This window comes from Macaca mulatta, chromosome 7, assembly GCF_049350105.2.
Source record: "Macaca mulatta isolate MMU2019108-1 chromosome 7, T2T-MMU8v2.0, whole genome shotgun sequence".
Taxonomy (NCBI): domain Eukaryota; kingdom Metazoa; phylum Chordata; class Mammalia; order Primates; family Cercopithecidae; genus Macaca; species Macaca mulatta.
The window spans coordinates 10,013,739-10,036,715 of record NC_133412.1 but is presented as its reverse complement, the minus strand read 5'-3'; the positions used below and the strand labels follow the sequence as shown (position 1 = coordinate 10,036,715).

The 22,977-nt window shown below is 42.3% G+C and overlaps 1 protein-coding gene and 1 pseudogene across 2 annotated transcripts in view; both read left to right on the top strand.

Moving 5' to 3' along the window:
* FMN1 (formin 1) overlaps positions 1-22,977 on the top strand; it is a 378,430-nt gene that overhangs the window by 302,311 nt on the left and 53,142 nt on the right. The gene's annotated exons all lie outside the window — the stretch shown is intronic.
* LOC144329834 (microtubule-associated protein 1 light chain 3 beta 2 pseudogene) lies at positions 14,280-15,227 on the top strand (annotated as a pseudogene).

The window sequence follows — 22,977 nt, the reverse complement described above, 5'->3', positions numbered from 1 at the left end:
TGGCAGGGAGGGCTGGAACCTAAACTGGCTCTAATCCCAGCACTCTCCCACACTTAGCCTTATCTCATTCTCCATTAATTTCATTTGGCATCCATGAACGGAGCCAAATTCTAAATGATTCTGCCTGAACCATTCTAGCTCTAGTCTGTGAAACTATTTTCTGAGTTTCTTTGACCAACTGAGATTAGAGATACTCTTTTTTGTTTGTTTGTTTGTTTGTTTGTTTGAGACGGAGTCTCGCTCTGTCGCCCAGGCTGTAGTGCAGTGGCCCGATCTCGGCTCACTGCAGCTCCGCCTCCTGGGTTCCTGCCATTCGCCTGCCTCAGCCTTCGGAGTAGCTGGGACTACAGGCGACCGCCACCACGCCCGGCTAGATTAGAGATATTCTTAATATCAAAAATAGTTTTATTTTACCTGTGTAACAAACCTTCACATGTACCCCAAACCTAAAATAAAAGTTAAAAAAAAATCTGTTTTCTAGTAAAAAATAGATAAATTTACCGGACTTCAGTAAACAAAAGCAGTAATTCTGATTTTCTGCATTGAATGCAAAAGGAATTCTATAAACAGATGAGTATTCCATGACAGCTGGGACTGTGTCTGTTTTGTCCTGTTCACTTACTTGTCCCAACATAATATAGGCTCAGCCTGTCCCATGATAGGTGTTAATAAGTATTTGTTGAATTTATGAACAAACAACTTAAATTGTGTGAAGTACCTGGAGGCTACTTTTTCCCCTCCTTGGGTTTTCTGTTTAAATCCTTTGCGAATTGCTGAATCATCCCAGAATCTGGAGAGGTACATTTTTGGTCAATAGTACATTTCTGTGATCAGACCTCCTGGATATAGAATCATCTTTCTATGTTGGGCATATGCATATAATCTATTCTTAGTAAATACTTGGGTCAGATTAGATTGACAAAGGCCATACTTAAATCTCTAAGTTGCAAAATAAGAGCAGGTTATTATGTAATTTCTTCACTTCAACCGCCAGAAATGTAGAAACAAAACTATCTGAATCACCATATTCAACCACTAAGGTTACAGAGATCAGGAAAGGTCAGTAATCTGAGCAGTGTAACCTGTGAGGGAAATAATTCTGCCATTCTTTACAAAGCTTGTGGAAAGAAGAAATATGGCTGGAGAACATGCACTCTGCATGAGCCAAAATGGGTTCTTGTATACCCCACTGCTACTCAAGAAAATACCAACAGTCGTGGTTCCAAAGATCATCACATGGCCAAGAATTAAGATAATCTCTTGTGACTTCCGGATCACTTAAGTAACAGAGCAGTAATCCATGGAAGATGAAGAAAGCTATTTGACTAGGTGCAGTGGCTCAGGCCTGTAATCCCTGCACTCTGAGAGGCCAAAGCGGGCGGATCACCTGAGGTCAGGAGTTCGAAACCAGCCTGGCCAACATGACAAAACCCCATCTCTACTAAAAATACAAAAATTAGCCGGGCATGGTGGTGTGCACCTGGAATCCCAGCTGCTCTGGAGGCTGAGACAGGAGAATTGCTTGAACCCGGGAAGCAGAAGTTGCAGTGAGCCAGGATCATACCACTGCACTCCAGCCTGGGCCAGAGTGAGACTCCTCCAAAAAAAAGAAAGCTATTTTATCAGAGATCTATTAAGTAGGCTTTTATCTAAAAGGGCTAGAGAGGATTTTTTTTCCCAGAAATTCCTGCAAAGAGCTTATGGTTTCCCCCTGAAGTCAGTTTCTAATGACCATCCAGTAATGGAGTTGTTAAATTATGGTATTTCCATACAATGGAATACTAAGCATCTGTTTTTTAAAAAGAAAGTCTATATGTATTGACCTGGAAGGATCCCTAATGTATATGTTTAAGTGGATAAAAGCAAGGGTCAGAAGAGTAGTTATGTTATTATTAGGTATATTATTTTATCATTCAGATAAAGATGAAGCAAAAAATGAATGCTACCTAACAGTGAGAAAAAATAAGAACTAACCTAAGATTGACCGGGCGCGGTGGCTCACGCGTGTAATCCCAGCACTTTGGGAGGCTGAGGCAGGCGGATCATGAGGTCAGGAGATCGAGAACACCCTGACTAACACGGTGAAACCCAGTGTCTACTAAAAATAAAATTTTAAAAAAATTAGCTGGGTGTGGTGGCGAGCGCCTGTAGTCCCGACTACTTGGGAGGCTGAGGCAGGAGAATGATGTGAACCTGGGAGTCAGAGCTTGCAGTGAGCCGAGATCACACCACTGCACTCCAGCCTAGGCAACAGAGCAAGACTCCGTCTAAAAAAAAAAAAAACTAACCTAAGACGGATATTCAGCTGGTCCTCACCATAACACCCATACAGATTGCGTGTTCTGCTAGTTAGTACCTAAGTTATTATTAAATATTTAGACCATTACCCCTAAAACTTATCAGACAGGTTCATTGCTGCAGCAGGTAGAAAATAGGCAAATGAGGTTCATAGGTGTATGCAGATTTTTCATAAATTTGGGGGTTTTAACCAATGAATACCTCTTAAATATTAAACAAAAATTTTTTTTGAACAACTAACTTTCTATAGTACTTTGCACTTCACATTTTTCCTCCAAGATTTTGCTTCCTATTCATTGCTTCCCCGTTATTATGCCAACTGGGGTCCCTTAGCCACCCGAACCTAGAATTGGAAACCAAATGGTCTTACTCACAGCCTCATTACTTTCATTGGGTGCTGGACTGGACAACTTAAAAGGAAATCTGAAGGTCCCTTATGGAGCCAGATCTATGAGCTAGTACCTTGGTTTCTTCCCTGTGGCTCCCTTCTTTAACATCACTCTGGATAGCGCTATCCAATGGAATCCTCCCAGTCAATGAGAAAATACAAGGAAATGTTTAAACGCATTGAGAGCTCAAGACAGTCCAGTCACACACACACACACACGCACACACACACACATGCACACACATGAATCTGCTGGAGCCCCAAAGTTCTTTCTCCTTGACTTGGATTGACTTCACTTATTTTGCTCATGGGTCCATCATCACTTCAGTTTCAGGTATCACACTTTCGTGATGTTATTAGGTATGTAACATGAACCCTAATTCACATTATGGTCAAGAAGAGGCCCCCAATATGTAGGGTGTTTTACGTATTCCTCATCTTTTTCTTCTTATTGCTGTAATCCTGTCCTTTGTTTCATTTGGGCTCTTGATTACACGGGTGCTTCAATGTACACTTTTATGAATATACCAAAGTGAGAGAGTAAAGATCTTCCCTCAGATTACCCTGACACAGACCATCCTTTAAACCTAATCACAAACATAGAAGCAAATCTCAGTCATTTATATCTTGGGATCATTGTCAGGATCTGACCTCTTCCATGGGTATTTGCATTTTAGGCCTTAACTCTAATTTTTTTAAGAGTTTGTCTCCTGTTTTTCTGGAACTCCTGACCTCAAGTGATCCACCCACCCCAGCCTCCCAAAGTGCTGGGATTACAGGTGTGAGCCACCACGCCCAGCCTTGTCTCCTGTTTTTAAACACTGTGTCAGAATGACATGCAAGTAGAAGAGAGATGGTAGTGGTTGTGTTTGGAGATATTATTTGTCAGATAAGTATCATTAACTCTTACAGTGTCTTTCCTAGAGCAGCAGCAGCATTTACACACACACACACACACACACACACACACACATAGACACACACACCGACACACTCACCTACATCTTTCCAACCTTATGGAACCAGATTATTTGCTTGCTTTGGTAGAACAGGGGACTGTACCTTAAACTGATTTTTACAACTCCGAGCAAGGCCTTTACCCGTGTAAGAATGAAAGTGTTACTAAGGACGACCTCATGCTGGTGTTCTTGGGTAATCTCTTCATTTCCCTTTCATCATGGCAGAATCCAAGATAGTCTGATGAGACTCTGGAGCTGCAGTTGCATTAACCTCTTTCTGATGACTGGAAATGTCCCCACGTAGAAGAAGGGGATGGAGCCAAGTCAGTCATGCTCTTTCTTTCTATGTATAGACCTTGTTGTCCACTTGTAAATTCACGCTTTTCACATTTCATTAGTTTGTTTTGGAAGAACTAGGAGGAGACTAAGTTGTGTTTCCCTAAAGAAGAGTTTTAGTAACCTCTGAAGTCTTAGTCATGATACTGAGCCATGTTCTGATTATCTCTTACTATCGTGACTACATATATACTTTTTGCTTTAAAAAGGGTTTTTAAATATAAATATCTGTTTTATTTTCTTTAAGCAATACTTTTTCCTTTTTTTAAAATTTTACTTTAAATTCTGGGATACATATGCAGAATGAGCAGGTTTGTTACATAGGGATCCGTGTGCCGTGGTGGTTTGCTGCACCTATCAACCCGTCATCTAGGTTTTAAGCCCCGCATGCGTTAGGTATTTGTCCTAATGTTCTCCCTCCCCTTGCCCCCCATCCCCCAACAGGCCTCAGTGTGTGATGTTCCCCTCCCTGTGTCCATGTGTTGTCATTGTTCAACTCCCACTTATGGGTGAGAACAAGCAGTGTTTGATTTTCTGTTCCTGTGTTAGTTTGCTGAGGATGATGGTTTCCAGCTTCATCCATGTCCCTGCCAAGGACATGAACTCATCCTTGTTTGTGGCTGCATACTATTCCATGGTGTATATGTGCCACATTTTCTTTATCCAGTCTGTCATCAGTGGGCATTTGGGTTGGTTCCAAGTCTTTGCTATTGTAAATAGTGCTGCAGTAAACGTATGTGTGCATGCGTCTTTATAGCAGAATGATTTATAATCCTTTGGGTGTATACTTAATAATGGGATTGCTGGGTCAAATGGTATTTCTGGTTCTAGATCCTTGAGGAATTGCCACTGTCTTTCACAATGGTTGATCTAATTTACATTCCCACCAACAGTGTAAAAGTTTTCCTATTTCTCCACATCCCCACCAGCACCTATTTTTTCTTGACCTTTTAATCGCCATTCTGACTAGTGGGAGATGGTATCTCATTGTGGTTTTGATTTGCATTTCTCTAATGATCAGTGATGTTGAACTTGTTTTCATATTTGTTGGTCACATAAATGTCTTCTTTTGAGAATTGTCTGTTCATCTCCTTTGCCCACTTTTTGATGGTGTTGTTTGTTTCTTGTAAATTTGTTTAAGTTCCTTGTAGATGCTGGATACTAGGCCTCTGTCATATGGGTAGATTGCAAAAATTTTCTCCCATTCTGTAGGTTGCGTGTTCACTCTGATACTAGTTTCTTTTGTTGTGCAGAAGCTGTTTAGTTTAATTGGATTAAGCAATACTTTTTTCTACATACATACAACTTTCGTTATTTTAGTAAGAATACTTAGCATGAATTCTACCATGTTAACAAATTCTTAAGTGTGCAATACAGTCTTTGTAACGATAGGCACAATAAAACGTTGTGTTTTTAAGTGTTCTGAATGTAGGGAGAGAGCTTTGTGCTTGAAGTCAGAAGACCTAGGTTTGAACACTGGGTTCATCACTTAACCTTTCTGTGTGATTTTGCAAAGGATTTTAAGTTCTGGGGGCCTTTTTTTTCTTGTCTGTAAAATGGGAATAATAATAAATATCTAGTACACAGTGTCATTACGAAGATGAAATTAGATAACATAGGAAACCACCATATAAACTGTAAAGCTTTAATAAATACAATATGTTATGTTTGAGGCGTTCTTATTATCCCACTTTGACCCTCTGTGGGAAACACCCATATACTGAAAATTTTCCTCCTGAATCTTTAGTTCTGGTGTGTGGAGGGGAGGATTGGGGAGCATACTACTTGACTTGAACAGGTGCGTAGCACTTCATTTAATTTTGCAGCAATCCTTTGAAACTGATTTTTTTTCATTCCTAACTTTCCAGATAAGAAAACTGAATCTGAGGGACTTGGTAACTTCCTCAAGGTCAGGGTGAGCTCAATCCCAGCGTTATTACTGTGCCATGCTACTAACTTAGAGAACCACTTAGTTTATCTGAGTCCCAGGACCCAATGGGTATATAGAAATAAGCATTTTTGTTTCACCATCTAAAGGAGGAAAGTATCAAAATAGCAGATTTGCCTTAACATTGGGTAATAGCTTAACCTCGGGTAATAGCTTAACCTCAAAGATTCCTTTTCTGAGGTCTTAGTAGAGATCCTCTTTTACCTTTCCCAATAATAACAACAAAGTTTCCATTGTAATTAGTAAAGAATTGCAGTGACAAGCATTTAAGTATTTTATGGAATCAGTATTGAGCTCTGCATCTTGCATAATGGCTGTTCTCATGATAAATTGCTTCGCGTAATTGTTGGCCTAGCCACCACTTTCTCTTTGGATTCTTGACAGCTATGGCAAGGTTTTCATCAGTGATTGATCCAAGATGCTATCACATGACTTCTCTTTAATTTATACAGTTATTGTCTTCTTCATAATGGAAGAGCTTAACACCTGTATTGCCTTCTGGGAGTTATTGTGCATAATACATGTTATATAATACATAGTTTTGTAGACAATGTCCAGTTTTGGAAAGATCTTTTCATTCTTTCAAATAATACAGGTCTGTTTCTTCTGCTGAATTCATTTGGCCTTAAATGAATTGTGGCAGCTCTAGGAGGAACCCAGGACTAATGTATGTGGAGCAGTTAGCACAGAACCTGGCACTATGTATATCAGCCGCTGCTGCTGTTATGTCATTTTGCCAAACCTTATCAGATGCTTCAGACAGTGCGTCTCAGAAAAGTTAACCACAGAAGTTTTACTTACCCAATGGTGCAAAGAGCAGTGGTTCCAAGTTCAAGAGGCAAATAATTATTTACTACAGAGGACAGCCATAACTTTTAGAAGGAAAGTTATGTGCATCTTTTTCATCTCCTCTAAAAATAAGCCAAAAGCGATGAATATAAGCTGGATTTCTCTAAGGCCTGACACTTTCTTTTTGTTATAAGTATAATTTGAAGATAATCGTGTATATAATTAGAGTAAAAGGTAAGTAGAATTAGCATAAGATTAAAAGATACCAGATATGCATGGAACTTTTATATGGGATTATATTTTTCACAATTAAAATATTTTAAATATTTTAAAGTATAATTATAATTTCTATAGTTACATCTTGATGATATAAGGGATGTATATAATTCCATTTAAGAGGGCGGGTCTGATAGATCACACTCCATGGCTGCCAAAATCAACAATATTACCACCTAGTGGCTGCTGAATTGAACTGCAAACACATGATCCTTGGGATCCACAAAGACCCTGTCTCAGTAGCTAAAAATGATGGAAAATGACAGTAAACGCCACTATAATTAACAACTTTAATGGGCCCTGATCACTGTTAATCACCGTAACACCCCAACTCTGCTTTCAAACAGATTGGGAGAATAATGAGAATTTGCTTTTCCATTTATTGAGAAACTGAGCCTTTAAAAAGTTGTAAGCTGAGGCTAGAGAATGTGATTATTTAATTCCTTAATCCTTTTATTAATCTTCTGAATTGAGAAATAGATCTACCTTTCCCTCCCAGTTTTTTTATTTGAATTTTGATTTATTTATAGCATTTTTCAGTGAAAATTAAAAATGTGTGTTTGAGTAGATCAGAACTGTTTTAAACAGAGATAAACTGGTTTTCTCGTTATAGGAAATATGCGATGTTAGTTCATGTGCTTTTATAAATTTAGCAAAACCTGAGTGCTCAACTTCTAGAAGTGAAATGCCAGTCCTGATAGCTCATCCTTACTCCATCTCAGAGTCAGGCATCGAGAACTTTGCTATTTACTACTTTCCCTTTCATCTTAGCATTCACCAACTTGTTGACATTCAAATTATTCATTGAAATAACCAAACCATCTGCCCACTGAGCTCATTGCACCATCCGATTTCCTTGATGAAATAAATAAAATGTGGTGTGAGTAATTGTAATATAGTAATTCTAGGGGAGCATAATATATTCAAGTAGGTAATGTAGAAAGCCACTAAAAAGTCTATTTGAAATTAGTCTTCTTCCCAGGAGGGCACTGTTCTCTCTTTAATACATTCCCTTTGGCTTCATGATGCTAGGATTAAGCCTAATTGCTAACATAATATATGTGCGTGATCGTTGCTTTCTTTAACTTAAGCTTCCTCTGGCATTGGTTTCTAGCTTGTAGTCATGACTGTGGCATTAATTGTAATTGGTCTAAGCTTCATGTGAAATAAGTTCCAGCGTGTTGACAGCAATTAATGGAGCTCAATAGTCCTGGGTAAGATTCAAGGGGTGGGTTTTGCATCTCTTTCAAATTGTTTTCTCATTGTTTCTGTTGTAGTCTCCTGGGAGACTATAATAAACAGAGCTTGGCTTTAGAATTGCACAAACCTGAGTTCAAATCTCTCCCCTACCTTTCTTTCTTTCTTTCTTTTTCTTTTTGAGACAGTTTTGCTCTTGTTGCCCAGGCTGGAGTGCAATGGCGTGATCTCGGCTCACCACAACCTCCGCTTCCTGAGTTCAAGCGATTCTCCTGCCTCAGCCCCCCAAGTAGCTGGGATTACAGGCATGTGCCACCATGCCTGGCTAATTTTTTGTATTTTTAGTAGAGCTGGGGTTTCTCCATGTTGGCCAGAATGGTCCTGATCTCCCGACCTCAGGTGATCTGCCCGCCTCGGCCTCTCAAAGTGTTAGGATTACAGGCGCGAGCCACCATGCCCAGCCCTCTCCCTTAGACCTTTCTGAGCTTGGGAAACTTACTTCCTCAAAAAAAAAAAAAAAAAAAAAAAAAAAAAAAAAAAAACTGAGGTTCCCTCATCTCAAAGAGAGAGGTAGTAATACTACCACCATAAGGTTATTGTGGTCATGAAACTGGCTAAAAAATGTCACCCAGTTCACTGTGGGTCTTTCTTTCATACTGGAACAGATAAACTTTTACAAATCGTTATGTATTATTAGTTTAGGGTTTTCTACATTCTGGGCACTGTGCTGCATGTTATGAATGCAATGATGAGCAAAATGAACACAGTCTTTGCCTCTGGAACTTATATTTGCCAATGGATATTTGATAATTATAGCCAATTGGCAATAGGGATCCAGGTGCATAACTACCTCAAAACTTAGTAGGCTAAAACAATGTATGCCTGTCTCTCACAGTTCAGTGAGTTGACTAGATTTGACTGGCTGGTTCTTGCTTCAGGTCTCCTGTGAAGTTGGATTTAGATTATGGCTGGCATTGAAATCATCTGTAGGCTGCAGCTTCTCAGCTCAGGTGGACGGAGGGCGGGGCTTGGCTGGGCATCTCTGAGAGCCCACGCAGTCACTCCACATGGCTTGCACTTTCTCATAGCATGGTGGTCTCACAGTCGTTAGCCTTCTTACATAGTTACTGGCTTTTTCCTGAGCACATGTTCCAAGGAAAAGAAATTAGAAATTGCCTATCCTCTCAAACACTGGGAATGAAACATCACGTCACTGTTGTTCGGAGAAGTCACAGTCCAGCCCGGTTTTAAGGGAGTGAAGCAATAGACACCACCTCTCAACTAGAGGACAGCACAAACATGCAGGGAAGGAAAAAGCTGATGATGGACATCTCGGAGACGAGCTACCACGGTGTCTAATTGATTGTTCCTCAGATTTGTGTCTCTTGATCTCTGGACTCTTAACTAGTAGGCTCTGGCTTTTACTTGACTTAGTCCATCAAGATTTATAAAACTGACCATTTGTGCTTGCCCTAGGAAAATGGATTGGTATCATCTTCAAGCGTCAGATAAACAGCAAAATACAAATCTCTTCTGGTTCTTATAACTCCTCCAGGATGGATGGTATTTCCAGGAAACAGGATTTTCTCATTCTCCTTAATCACTGTCTGTGTTACTACACAGAAGAAAATATACAGCTTCATAAATAGGAGCCTCACGAACCCAGTTCCACATGTTACACGCCTAGTGTAGCACACAAGAACCATCACCTCAGCCAGAATGTACTTCCTAGGACTTTAATCTAAAGTCCCATCTGCTGCAGTTTTCTACTCCGCTTCTTCTGAGATGGAGCGATGGAATGTAGAAATAGTTAAAAGCCATTTCTAAATCACATTGAAAATAATTTTTTTTCAATTAGTTTATCTACCAATGTTATGTTCCCAAAAATATAGATGAGAGACCAGAATCTGGAATTTATATTAAAGTTCATGAGTTTTGATTACATGTTCCAGGTGGATCAATTTGAAATACAAGCCTTACTTCAATGAAATGATTCCCTTGGATCTATGAGACTTCTCCAGGGACACACTGCATATACTCTGAGATTAAAACACTATGTGTTTGTCTCTCTGTATTTCTCAAACATATTAAATGGACAACATCCAAGAGGCATCTAAGAAGGAATAAGCTAGAAAAGTAGCCTGTATTGTTTCCCACGAACTGTGATGCTCCAAGCCAAGATCAATGAGCTGTCAGAAAAAGGGGGGGAGAAGTTCCAAGCAAAAATGTCTAAAGCAATAGCCAAGGGGATAAAGAAAACCACTGGCTGGATAAATGGTGATAAATGCCGGTGGTTTGTTTGTTTTTAAATTTTGTTTCTGCATGTAAGTCCCTCTTTCTGTGTAATACAAACTTTTGTTCTGTGTGACACTCCTGTGTCTATCTTCCAAAGACTGGGGAGGGTGGAATGAGCCATTATCTGTTCTTCTTTAAACAACTATTTCAACCACTGTTTAGAATGGAACCAGCGTGCGCACGTTTTCTTTTCGGTATTTCAGTTGTCCACAGTTACAGTCCACTCAATGTTCTGTACAAATGGGGCATGGTGACCCACTGGCACAGCTTTCTGTCATGTTTGTACCGTTTCCATACCTTCCCCTCCCTCCTGGACACCTGCGCTAATCATCCAAGGACCACCTCGTGCCCACACGACTGCCTTTCCCTGGGATCTTTGCCTCCTGGGCGCTGAACGAAACAGCCTAGCTTCTGAGATCCCTGGAACTTGCCTGTGTGTGGAATCCCGCGCGCTCTAAAATGCCTTTCACACAGCTACTCTGTTTTTGAAGCAAAGTGGTTTTAGTCATTTGTACGCAGTTATGTGCAGAGATGAGAGGTTTTAGCCATGCTGTTAAGTCTTCGGTAGTATCTTGAATGTGCTGATACCAGGTGATTACAATCTTCTGGTAGTGAGATGGGAAAAATAGAGCTGCCTGGAGCTAGATATTCAAATAATATGATAGCATGGCTCGTCCTGAGAATATGATCATCCTGGAAGTGACTTAGTCCTCAGTCCTGTCCAGAAGAAAAGCCATTTCTTCCTCCAGCTTCCTCTGCCCTCTCACCACCACAGCCCCTTCGGTCTGGTTAAATCGAAACCACACAGATGCTCACTAAGGGCTAAAACACAGCAGTGGCAAGAGGAGGCCACGTTAATGGGTGAACAGCGCCCTGGACTGGGAGTGCCGAGTTTCGCCCAGAGACCTCAAGCTGCCCCCACCCCATTCCGCTTTGGATTTCGGGGCTGCAGTTCTGCTCCCGGGCAGGATTCATTCTACTTAGTTTCTCAAGTGGCTAATATGTGGCTCTGCAAATGCTCACAGGGAAAAATCGGAAATTGGTCTTACTGACTTAGCAATGTAGGTCTCCCTCCCATTAAGTATACAGTTCTTCAGTGTACCTGTCGTTAGTTCTGGATAATTATAAGCAAATTAACAAGGATTTTTAAAATTGTTCTTTCCCACTTCATGACTGAGCTGCTGCCATTAGCGCCACACCTGTGAGCTAAGCAGTAGGGCAGCTGATTTTTTTTAAAACCTAATCTTATTTTGAGGAGAAATAGGTTCTCAAGAGAATCTTCTCTCTCAGTCCTACTTCCAGGACACTGATGGGTGCGAGCCGTTATTGATTTCCACAGCCTGCCAGGAGTATAAATGAGAAGTCTGAGTCTCTTGTCTCAAGAAGCCAAGCTTCTGACGTAGGCAAATAAAAGAAACTATGCTTGGAGTAGCTCATCATCATTAACAACCATAAGCATTTCCTGGCTAATGGCTCTTCACATGTAAAGAGTCCTGCTGTGGAACCCAGGCGCTTCAAGTCCCTTGTGCTCAAGTTGTTTACAGTCCAATCTACGAGACAAGGAGAACACTAACATGGGAACCAGTGTAGCAAATGCCAAGCATCCAGTGAAGTCCAAAAGGGCTAGAAGTTCACCTGAACATGATTGTCCTCACTGCCAAGGCCTGGAGGTTGGGTTGGTGCTGATGCTCCCTGGTTGAGGCTTTTATTTTTTATTTTATTTTATTGAGACGGAGTCTCGCTCTGTCGCCCAGGCTGGAGTGCAGTGGCACGATCTCCGCTCACTGCAAGCTCCGCCTCTCGGGTTCACACCATTCTCCTGCCTCAGCCTCCCAAGTAGCTGGGACTACAGGCGCCCGCCACTCTGCCCAGCTAATTTTTTGTATTTTTAGTAGAGACGGGCTTTCACCACGTTAGCCAGGATGGTCTCGATCTCCTGCCCTCATGATCCGCCCGCCTCGGCCTGGCAAAGTGCTGGGATTATAGGTGTGAGCCACCGTGCCTGGCCGGTTGAGACTTTCATGTGAGTGGCTCAAAATGTCCTGTCCTCGGGGAGAGGGGTTCCAGTTCTGCTGGGAGTGGGTGGGCAGGGCGCAGAACGCGGTAGACCTGAAGCTGCCTATGGGAAGCCAGCCACTTGAACCCATCTTTGCTTGGCTTGCCGGTCCTTGGCTTTGATCTGGAGGCACTTTCCCATGAGAGTTCTTCCTAGACCTCCTCTGTCCCATGTGACAGGCTCCTCCCAGTTTGGTCCCGTTTCAAAGGAAATGAACTGTTTGTCCAGTCACCATCTCTGGGCTGTGTAAACAAGTAGATGGGCAATTAGTGGCTGTGTCAGGGCCTTGGACTGCTGCTCTGCTTGCACAAATGGAGACTCATCCCTCATCTTCTGGACTATCATCGTGCAAGCATGAGATAATGGGGACTGCTTGGCTCTCGAGATTTCTTCATGTTGTTTAGATTTCAGTCTTCGTGTCACAATCCTATTGTTCAAGCGTTTTGGCAAAAGCCACCACCATTCAGCTCATTTGGGAGAAAAAATAGTAATTTGGATTCTGTTCCGTTTATTTTTTTCTCATTAAACCATTTTTTAACGAGCAGGAAGTAGGACCAAGGCATAGAGATCTGTAGGGTAATATCTTTCCTTAATTAGCCAAATGCTGACAACAGAGGTCACCCAGTTGCAGGAGATTTTTGCCCTCCCCCTTTAAGCGGGCGTGTGTGTTGTACACTCAGGCTGGAGGCCAGGAGAGGACAGAGCTTGCAGTCAGGTCACTGGTAACCCCGCGGCTGCTGCTGTTTGTGTTTACTTGAGCATTTCACCGCGCCTGGTATGTGTTCCTCTTGGATCCAAAATGCAGAGAGGCTCCCCTCAATCTGCCATTCGTCTCCTCTTGAGATGCACAGAGATCAGGCACCAGTCGCTCAGTCCTCAGCATAAGGCAATGGCCCTGTGTTGCCTTTGCTCTTTTTCCATACGTTGGCATCACCTCCTCTGATTTCTTTTCTTTCCCCCCTTCTGCTTTTAATTTTTTCTCTCTTACCTCGGTTTGAGCCTCTGCCTTCTTTCATAGCTTTCTGTTTGCTCTCAGCGTCTCCTCCACCCCCTTATGTTTTTGGTTTCCTGTGACTCGCTCTCCAGATTCCTTCATATTCAGGAATCATTGTCTTTGCCCAGCATCGTTGTGAACGTGCCGGCCTTTTATTGTGGTTATTCATCCCTTTTCCTCTTGTCTTCGTTCCTCCCTGAGCCCTCCACCTCAGCCTCCTAAAACCTTTGAAGTTCTTCAGACTGGAAGTGTCTCTGGATCGTGCTACATAAATGAGGCAACAGCACTTGGGATCCTTCCAGCAGGAGGACTGTGGAAGTGACAATCTTTCTCCCATTTTGCCCTAGGATGGGCATCTGTTGATGGGCAGGGAATTAACAGAGAGCACATCCCATTCTCTGTGACCGATCACTACTATTCTTTTTCAGTTGTTCATTCAGCATTTATAAGTTATCTACTATATGTGAGACTCTGTGGAAAAAAAGAATCAGACACTGTTCTAGTCTCAAAGACCCTCTATGTCTGACACAAAATCTTACTCTGCCTTTCAGGAGCATTAGATATAGCTGATCAAATGAGGGGTTGAAAACTCCTTTTCCTTGCTTTAGGCCCTAACCCTCTTTTGTCTTTTCTCTACTTCGTGGGCATTTCTCCATCTCCTAGGCTGGTTCTTCATCTTCCCAATCTCTAAACACAAGAGGGCTTCAGGACTCAGTCCATGAACCCCTTGCCTTATCACTGGGATTGCTGAGGTGCATAGAGCCTTGAGACTTTCTGATGGATCAAGCGTATAGTAAAGAAACTGAGGGAGACAAGAGAAGTCACTGTCGCCAGAGTTAGAGTCACTGCTGCTGCCACCCCCGGGAGCCGCCAGAACCCTTATGGCACCACCGCCACCACCCAGATCCCTGCACTGTCACCCCCGGGAGCCGCCAGAACCCTTATGTCACCAGAGCCACCCAGATCCCTGCACTGCCACCCCCGGGAGCCGCCAGACCCTTATGTCACCACCGCCACCCAGATCCCTGCACCGTCACCCCCGGGAGCCGCCAGAACCCTTACATCACCACCGCCACCACCCAGATCCCTGCACTGTCACCCCCGGGAGCCGCCAGAACCCTTATGTCACCAGAGCCACCCAGATCCCTGCACTGCCACCCCCGGGAGCCGCCAGACCCTTATGTCACCACCGCCACCCAGATCCCTGCACCATGACATCAGAGAAGACCTTCAGGCTGCACCGCACCTTCGAACAAAGAGTAGAAGTCCGACTTCTCCGAGAGCAGCATCCACCCAAAATCCCGGTGGTAACAGAACCATGCAAGGGTTCGAGAAGCAGCTTCCTGCCCTGGATAAAGTGCTGTTCCTTGTACCTGACCACATCAACCTGAGTGAGCTCATCAGGATCATTAGGAGGCGCTTACAGCTCAGCGCTAATCAAGCCTTCCTCCTGGTGGCGAACAGACACAGCGTGGTGAGCGTTTCCACACCAGTCTCGGAGGTGTAGGAGAGTGAGAAGGATGAAGATGGACTCCTGTACATGGTCTGTGTCTCCCAGGAGACATTTGGAATGAAATTGTCAGTGTAAAACTAAAAAAAAAAAAAGCAACTATTTTAGAATTTTTTTTTTTTTTGAGACGGAGTCTTGCTCTGTCACCCAGGCTGGAGTGCAGTGGCCGAATCTCGGCTCACTGCAAGCTTCGCCTCCCGGGTTTACGCCATTCTCCTGCCTCAGCCTCCCGAGTAGCTGGGACTACAGGCGCCCGCCACCACGCCCGGCTAGTTTTTTGTATTTTTTAGTAGAGACGGGGTTTCACCGTGTTAGCCAGGATGATCTCGATCTCCTGACCTCGTGATCCGCCCGTCTTGGCCTCCCAAAGTGCTGGGATTACAGGCTTGAGCCACCGCGCCCGGCCCTATTTTAGAATTTTGAAACCCTTACCAAGGAAAAAATAAAGGATGTTACCCACTGAGATGGATCAGTTCATCTAATCGGAGGTCGTCGAACAGTAGTGTTCCCACCGAGGAGCGTCAGGAAGTTGTGCTTGTATTTCAAGTGGAAAACTGGGCTCCGAGTGCGCACGTTCAGCTTCGGAAACGATATTATTTAATATAGGCTAGCTTGGTTTTAGATTTTGAAAGTTTAAAAATAAAATACTTTGCATTCTAAAAAAGAAAAAACAGACAAAGAGACTGAGGGAGATGTATGCTCAAGCCATGGGTGTATCTTGTTCTTCACCGAACAAGGGGAAAGTTTTATATTCATTTACATTCATTTTACAAGTTTGTAAGACATGTACAGCTTAGGGAGAAAAATATGAAGCCCTCTGTTCTGGGGAGAAAGCATGCAGGCATTTGTAGTACTGAGACTAAAAGTAAGGGGAGAAAGAGTTGCTGAGGTAAAGCTAAGTTAGAATATGAATTACTGTTACTATAAATGACACTAAATAGAACCTGTGAAAAAGGAGAAAATGTGAACTGTACTGTCCTCCTAAATAAAAGTAAATTAAAAGAACAATGTAGGCCAGGTGCAGTGGCTCACACCTGTAATCCCAGGACTTTGGGGGCTAACGTGGGAGGATCCCTTGAGGTCAGGAGTTCAAGACCAGCCTGGGCAACATAGGGAGGCCACATCCTACAAAAAGATTTTTAAAAATTAGCTGGGCATAGTAGCATGCACCTATAGTCCCAGGTACAGAGAGGCCGAGGTGGGAGCAACACGTGAGCCCAGAAGATTGAGGCTGCAGCGAGCCACGATCATGCCACTGCACTCCGGCCTGGGTAACAGAGTGAGAAGCTGTCTCAAAAAAAAAAAAAAAGAAAGAAAGAAAGAAAAAGAAGAACAGCGTGAAAGATAATGCATGAAAAGCTCTTTGGTTCTTATTTTCATGACTTTACAAGCTTCACTTTTTCTGCCTTCCCATTTTGTACCACACAGACATTTACCACTGAGAATCTTCCTCGTCTGTGTCCCAAGGTCATTTGAACACCAAAGTTACACTTACGAAGGAAAGGTTGTCAACTCAGGGGGATTGCAATAGAATTCCCTTGGAATTACCCATAACATCTATTTGAAAAGAAACCCTTCCAAACCATCACATCATGGAAATCACAGTCCATGGTGAGAAAACTGCCAAGTTTTTGAGGTTGCAACTTGGAACGCACACCAAAAAAATGTGTCTTCATCTCCAAGCGTCTTTGGTTTGGAAACTGGGATAATAGGGCATCTGATCAGGCTTCCTCAAAAGGATATCCAGTATTTTCCCCACTTCCGGTGGCAGAAACCTGGTTGGTGGTCTGAGCCAGGAAGAAAAAGATATTTCAGTTTGGAAGAGGAAAATAATTCTCAGTTTATTTTTTTAGAGCCACGATTTAGAAGAAATAATAAACAAAATAAGGGATGCCTCTTATTTAAAATCAGTTTTCGTTTTATCTGAATAGTCTGCTTTGCCTTGCTCATGAGTATCTGTGGTTATGTGGTCAGGCCTGACACATATCCCAGCCGGGCTGGGTGACATTCCTGTGCCCTGCCCTCTCCTCCAGCTCTTCCGAATCCTGGGCCTGCTCACTAGCAGCCTTGTGCTTTTAGGAAGAAAGGGTCTGATTTTCTGATGTTGCTCTGCTTCCAAACAAACCCAAACTAATTCGAATTCACAAACTCTTAACAAAGGTGATGCCTTCCCTCTGAGAGTGTCCAAAGCCACAAAGCCAACCGCATGGCAGTTTGGGAATGGCAAAACTTTTAAAAGTTTTTGGTTTCATAATGTTAGCATTTTGAAGGGTTTAAATGAATAAAAGCCTTAGATTTCTCTGTGTGGTGAGTAGGAAGCACCCGTTCTAAAATTAACCAAGGTGATCAGAGGTAACTAGGGCTTCTCCCCTTTAAACAGTGATTCTGTTTTCAAGATCAGTTGAAATAAGAAAAAGATGGAAAAGTATTTGTTCAAAGAAAGGTGCTACCTAGGTTACCTACCTTTACTTTCTCACTTTGTGATGCTGCTGTCTTTTCTTGGGGGAAAAAATGGCTGAAAATAATAACGGTGGGAGTAAGAGAGGACTAAAAGGGAGATGAGTTTCACCCACATTTGGAGAAAGGAAGAACTAGATGAACAGAGCTTGGGTGATGGCAGTGGGATTCTTTGTTTGGAGGAACTATTAACAGTCTTCATTTAGCGTGTGGGCTTCTGTTTTCTGTCTTTTGTTTGTGTTTTATCTGATTTTTTCCTCCTTGAGGTAGCTTGAAATGAAAGGGCAAGGGAACAGAGCTAACACAGGGTGGAAATACATTTATATGTAATTAAGATCTTACTTCCTCAATTTGCTACTACTGAAGCCCAAGGGAGACCAAGTTCTATTCCACACACCATGTGAGAGGAAGAGGTTGACTGAGATGAGTTAGGCAGCTTTATCAGCTTGTTGGTCAAGGGATGTAGGATTCTGAGATGGATTCAATATCTAGGTTGATGTTAATATAAATATAACTTTTAATTTTTTGCTGAAGAACCAGACAGAAGTTTAAGAAAAGAGAGTTTACCATCCAAGAATTTAATTTGCTTTTCATCAGGGTATGACAAAACAGGCATGCTCGGGTCCGGGCTCAACTAACCCGAGTTGGTGAAAGGAAACAAGTGAATTAGAAACAAATGCCAGGAGGTTCTGAGAATTAGAAAAAAGATGAGAAGGATCAGGGTGAAGATGGCAAAGAGTGATGGTTCTCAAAATCCTGCTGCAGCGTGAGAAGTAGCTGCCTTTTAGTGTAAGGTCTGGGCTTATGGAGGAACCCAAGAGAGTAAGAATGGAGTCAGCAAATTCATGCTTAAATGAATATGCCCACATTCGTTTGCCCTATTGATTCCAGAAGTTGAAATTGAGGCCTTTAATATGTTTAAACCCTTAGATCATTTGCTAAGAGTTCAGGGGGAAAAAGCAGCTGGTTCATCTCTGGTATTTTCATATAGGTTTTCTTCATAGAAGTTACTTGTAAGTGGTATTTTCAATGGAGACCTTCAGAGAAAAAGACGCTTGGATATCTCATCAGGTTGCAGAGAAATGTTCAGACTTGTTAACCCTTTTAACTCAGCTAAAAGTCCATTAAACCATAAAACAAAGTCCATCACACTTTTGGGTCAGGAACTTGAGTGAGTGACTGCTCCCTTGGATGTTGCGCATCTCCTGTAGGGACTAATTTCGGGGCTTATTGGATGATGGGAGTCAGAAGACTCACTTCCTCTGTGCTTGGCTCCTGGGGCTGTTTTGATGCTAGTTGGCTTTCTGTGGGTCTTCTCCCTTATCAACAGAGGATACACCCCACTTCTCCAGGTGAGTCCCTTATAAAACAGCTGCTGTTTCACAGCACATTCCCTTAACCCAAGCCCTTTCCTCCCTATCAGTTACACTAATTGAAGATCAAATCCATTTCCCCCCAACCCCCCATTATGTATTTTCTACTTATCCTCTAAGAAAAGAATTACAGGTTAGGATTACTCTAGAAGTGGTAGCAGTCGGTAGAGGAATGACATCCTAAAATATGACCATTAGAGACAAGAAGAAATTAGAACGCTAGCATGCAGTGGGCATTTAATAAACAACTGCTGGGAGTGATGGCGGTGGAGAAGAGCAGCGCAGAGGAGGAGGGGAGAGAGGAGGAGTTGTAACACTTTAGAAGGAGCTAACACTTTAGAAGAAGGACAAAATTGTGGCAAAAAAAGTCTGTCCCTTGCTTTTCTCCCATTGACAAATCTAAGACTGATGTTTACCCTACCTCCCACCTCTCACAAAAAACATTAGAAAGCAACATATTTAGGTAACCTGGGGTCATAAAGGAGAGTTGAAATAGAAGCTTCAGCAAATAGCCTCCATATCATCAGGCCTTGAATTACCGGCAATTCCAAACACTACCTGAGTCTCCATCTCAAAAAGCTCTTCCCTCTGCTGGCTGGAGTGCAGTGGCGCGATCTCGGCTCACTGCAACCACCACCTCCTGGGTTCAAGCGATTCCCCTGCCTCAGCCTCCCAAGTAGCTGGGATTACAGGCACATGCCACCACGTCTGGCTAATTTTTTGTATTTTAGTAGAGACGGGGTTTCACCATGTTGACCAACATGATCTCGATCTCCTGACTTCGTGATCTGCCCGCCTCAGCCTCCCAAAGTGCTGGGATTATAGGCATGAGCCACGCACCCGGCCCCCTCTGCTTTGAAAATACTTACAGCATCATCTCCACAGGCAATACACTGAAACCCCTCTCCACACCGAAGCACAGTTGTCTGTGAAGGAAAATTTGGGAAGCCATACAGGAACAATAGTTCCTTTGCAAATTACAGCTTCATCAGAAGAAAAGTTGAGGCAGGCATATAGTATTTTATTTTATACACCACAGACAGACCAACAACCCCTAGACTTGGAATTCAGAATTAATAAAAGCATTACATCCACTGGGCTTTGAGAAGGGTCAGTGTTTTTTCATATGTCTTCTCTGCTGCCATTATTTGCATAACAAATTGCTGCGAAATGCATTCATGTCAGATGTTGGAAATAAACTCTTTGGGTTATAGCTATTTTTAAACAACCCATAGTTATATGGATGTTTTTAAAACATTCAAAGCCTGAGTTTGTGTTTCAAATCATAAGTGGTCGCAGGAACTCTATATTGTTGGTCTGGTGCTGACTTATGGAACAGAGTCTGAAGTCCCTCAGAAATGATGATGTTTTAAAGAGTTACAGAAGTTCACATTGGCTGTAGATTAATGCCCTGTATTTTTAGGTAGGTACACAGAAATCCCTGGTGCCAGTTTGTACCTCCACTTTGGAGAGCATTGAACTTTCCTTGCAAGTATTCAAAATACTTCCCCACCAAAAGATTTTACTTACTGACACTGGGAACAAGAATCCCCACCCACATTCTTCATCCTTAAGAATCAGAAGTTAGGAGAGAAAAAAAAAAAGGCTGAATTCTTTGAGATTATTTGCATGAGCGGATTATTTGTGTCAGTCTGTGAGAGGTTATCTTCATAGTCTCTAGTCCACTTGTCCAAGCTTACTATTCCCACAAAAGATTTTTCCTGCAGTCTAGGTAGTCTCATGATTGCCTTCCTGGACCTATGCAATACCAGCCTTCCCACCCCTCACACACTTTCCTCCCCTGCAGCCTCTGCAAGCCCTGGCTCCTGGGGCTCCTTGAGCTTGGACTGCCAGCTCCACTTCCTGTGTTCTAGGCAAGCAACAAATACCCTTCAAAACTGCCATCGAGCCCCACCTATTTTATAAAAACTTCCCAAGCTTCCATGATATATGCGTTACGTTATTAACAATAGTATTAGCCGGGTGCCTGTATTCCCAGCTACTCGGGAGGCTGAGGCAGGAGAATCACTTGAATCCAGGAGGTGGAGGTTGCAGTAGCTGAGATTGCACCACTGCACTCCAGCCTGGGCGACACAGCGAGACCCTGTCTCAAAAAAAAGGTAAAAATAATATTAACTAACGTTTATTAAATACTCAGCCAAGTTTGTTATTATGTAATATCTTGCTTCTCATTGAAAAAACAACCCTTGAGGAGAGCACTATTATTATCTCCATTTACAAAGGAGGAAATTGAACTCAGATGGGCTAGATCTATGTGACTTAAAGGAGGACCTTAGTGAGGACAGGTTAAGAATCCAGCATGGGGGTTTGGTGCCTTGGACTAAAGTGGTTGAGTAAGTGGCGGGAGATTATAGTGGTGAGGGGTATTTAGAGGGTACAAACCACTAGACTTCTTGGTGGCTTGGATCCTGCCCTCCAGATCTGAAAGGTTACACTTCATCCCATCTTTAGATGTTTTTGCACTGTTTGAACACTCCCCAGGGCCCTTGCTGCTCCCACCCCTAATTGATCTCCACCTTTCTTCATATCTGAGTTCGTATGACGACAGCGTCTCCTCAGATAGGGAGGGCTTTTCTTACACATTACTCCTGGGAAAATTAGGTTTCTACTCTTAATAATGTAACTGCCCCTCTTTCTGTTACCTCTGTGGCACTTCTCTGAATTTTTAAATATTTGAGAAATTACTTAGCAGATACGAGAGGGAAGATGTCTATTTCACTCACTTTATTTATAGTATCCTCTCTACTTACGATGCAGTGGTACTCAGTGAAATACAGGTTGAATCTGTCCAAAAAAGAAAAGAGCATTTAAAGGAGTTCCTCCTCATTTAGATCATAAATGGAATGAAATTCCATCCTAAAAGGAGATTCATCTAGAGGTGAAAACAGGAGTTAAAAGGGAAAATTAAACTATTTCAACCACTATCTCACCAAAAGAACAACTCTAAAAATGTGATCTGGGGAAAAACAATCAACAAACTAATGAAGAATAGAAGACAATGAGTCAGGAGTGACTATCCTTTACAATAGGGATGATTATTTTTAAAAATCTGTCTTTATCTAATGGTCAGTGGCACTCAATTATATGGCCAGACACAAGAATTAAAAGATTTTAATCTCCTGTCACTTATTAGTTCATATCAAGTAATTTTATTTACTTTTTTTTTTTTTTTTTTACTTTATTTTATTTTTGGTCTTTGGCCTTCCAGATCCCCCAAATTTTGGATAGCCTGAATGTGGGATGATCCTGTATTACAGTTCAGAGAAGTGAATTTCCCTTCACCAGTCCATTCGCTTTTAAAAATAAAAGAAGACATTAAAATGAGTTGCAGATAAAAGTAATCCTTATTTAGTTATTTTGCTTTCTCAACCAGCGTAAGGTCTCTACATAAGGACAAAATTTGGATTCAGTATCTCCTAACTCTGCCACGTGGGACAAATGCGTCCCCCCTCATTTCTGTGTGGGTGTTTGTCTAAATCTTGTCTCCCTTCCCACTACTGAGGTCTCACACCTTGGAGAGTTCTATCTAGATACAGACCATGGTTATATATGCCGGTAACAAAATAGTTGTGACTATTTTCGTCACTCACGAATCTCACCCTTTAAACAGATAAGAGTGATTTACATGGATTGGCAGGAGTCAGAGAATCCTTATTGCTTTTGTAAGCTGAGACAATATGCCAAGTCCATACCAACACCAAATAAGGTATCTTGGAATGTGATTGCATCCATATGCTTTCAGCTAATGTGGTATAGGCACAGAGCACCAATTTTAGGAAACTGGCCTCAAAGGAAGGCATGGGCTGTTGATTTTATTCCCACCGTTCTACTCCAGCAGCCACATAGAGAGTCCTTAATATTAATTTTAATGTAAATTGGAGGAAATATTTCAATCTTTGAAAACTGTCCTTCACCCTCCTATCCTGGGGACCTGTGTTATTCACCAGCTAGAAACACTAGCAGCTGGAAGTAGAAGATGGCCTCTCTGGTCCTCCTGGTTGCGTGCGTCTAAAGAGCTGTAAGCTTGACAGAACTTTTGCGTGTTTGTAACTTAGTAAGAAGAATAACTTGGTCTCATAA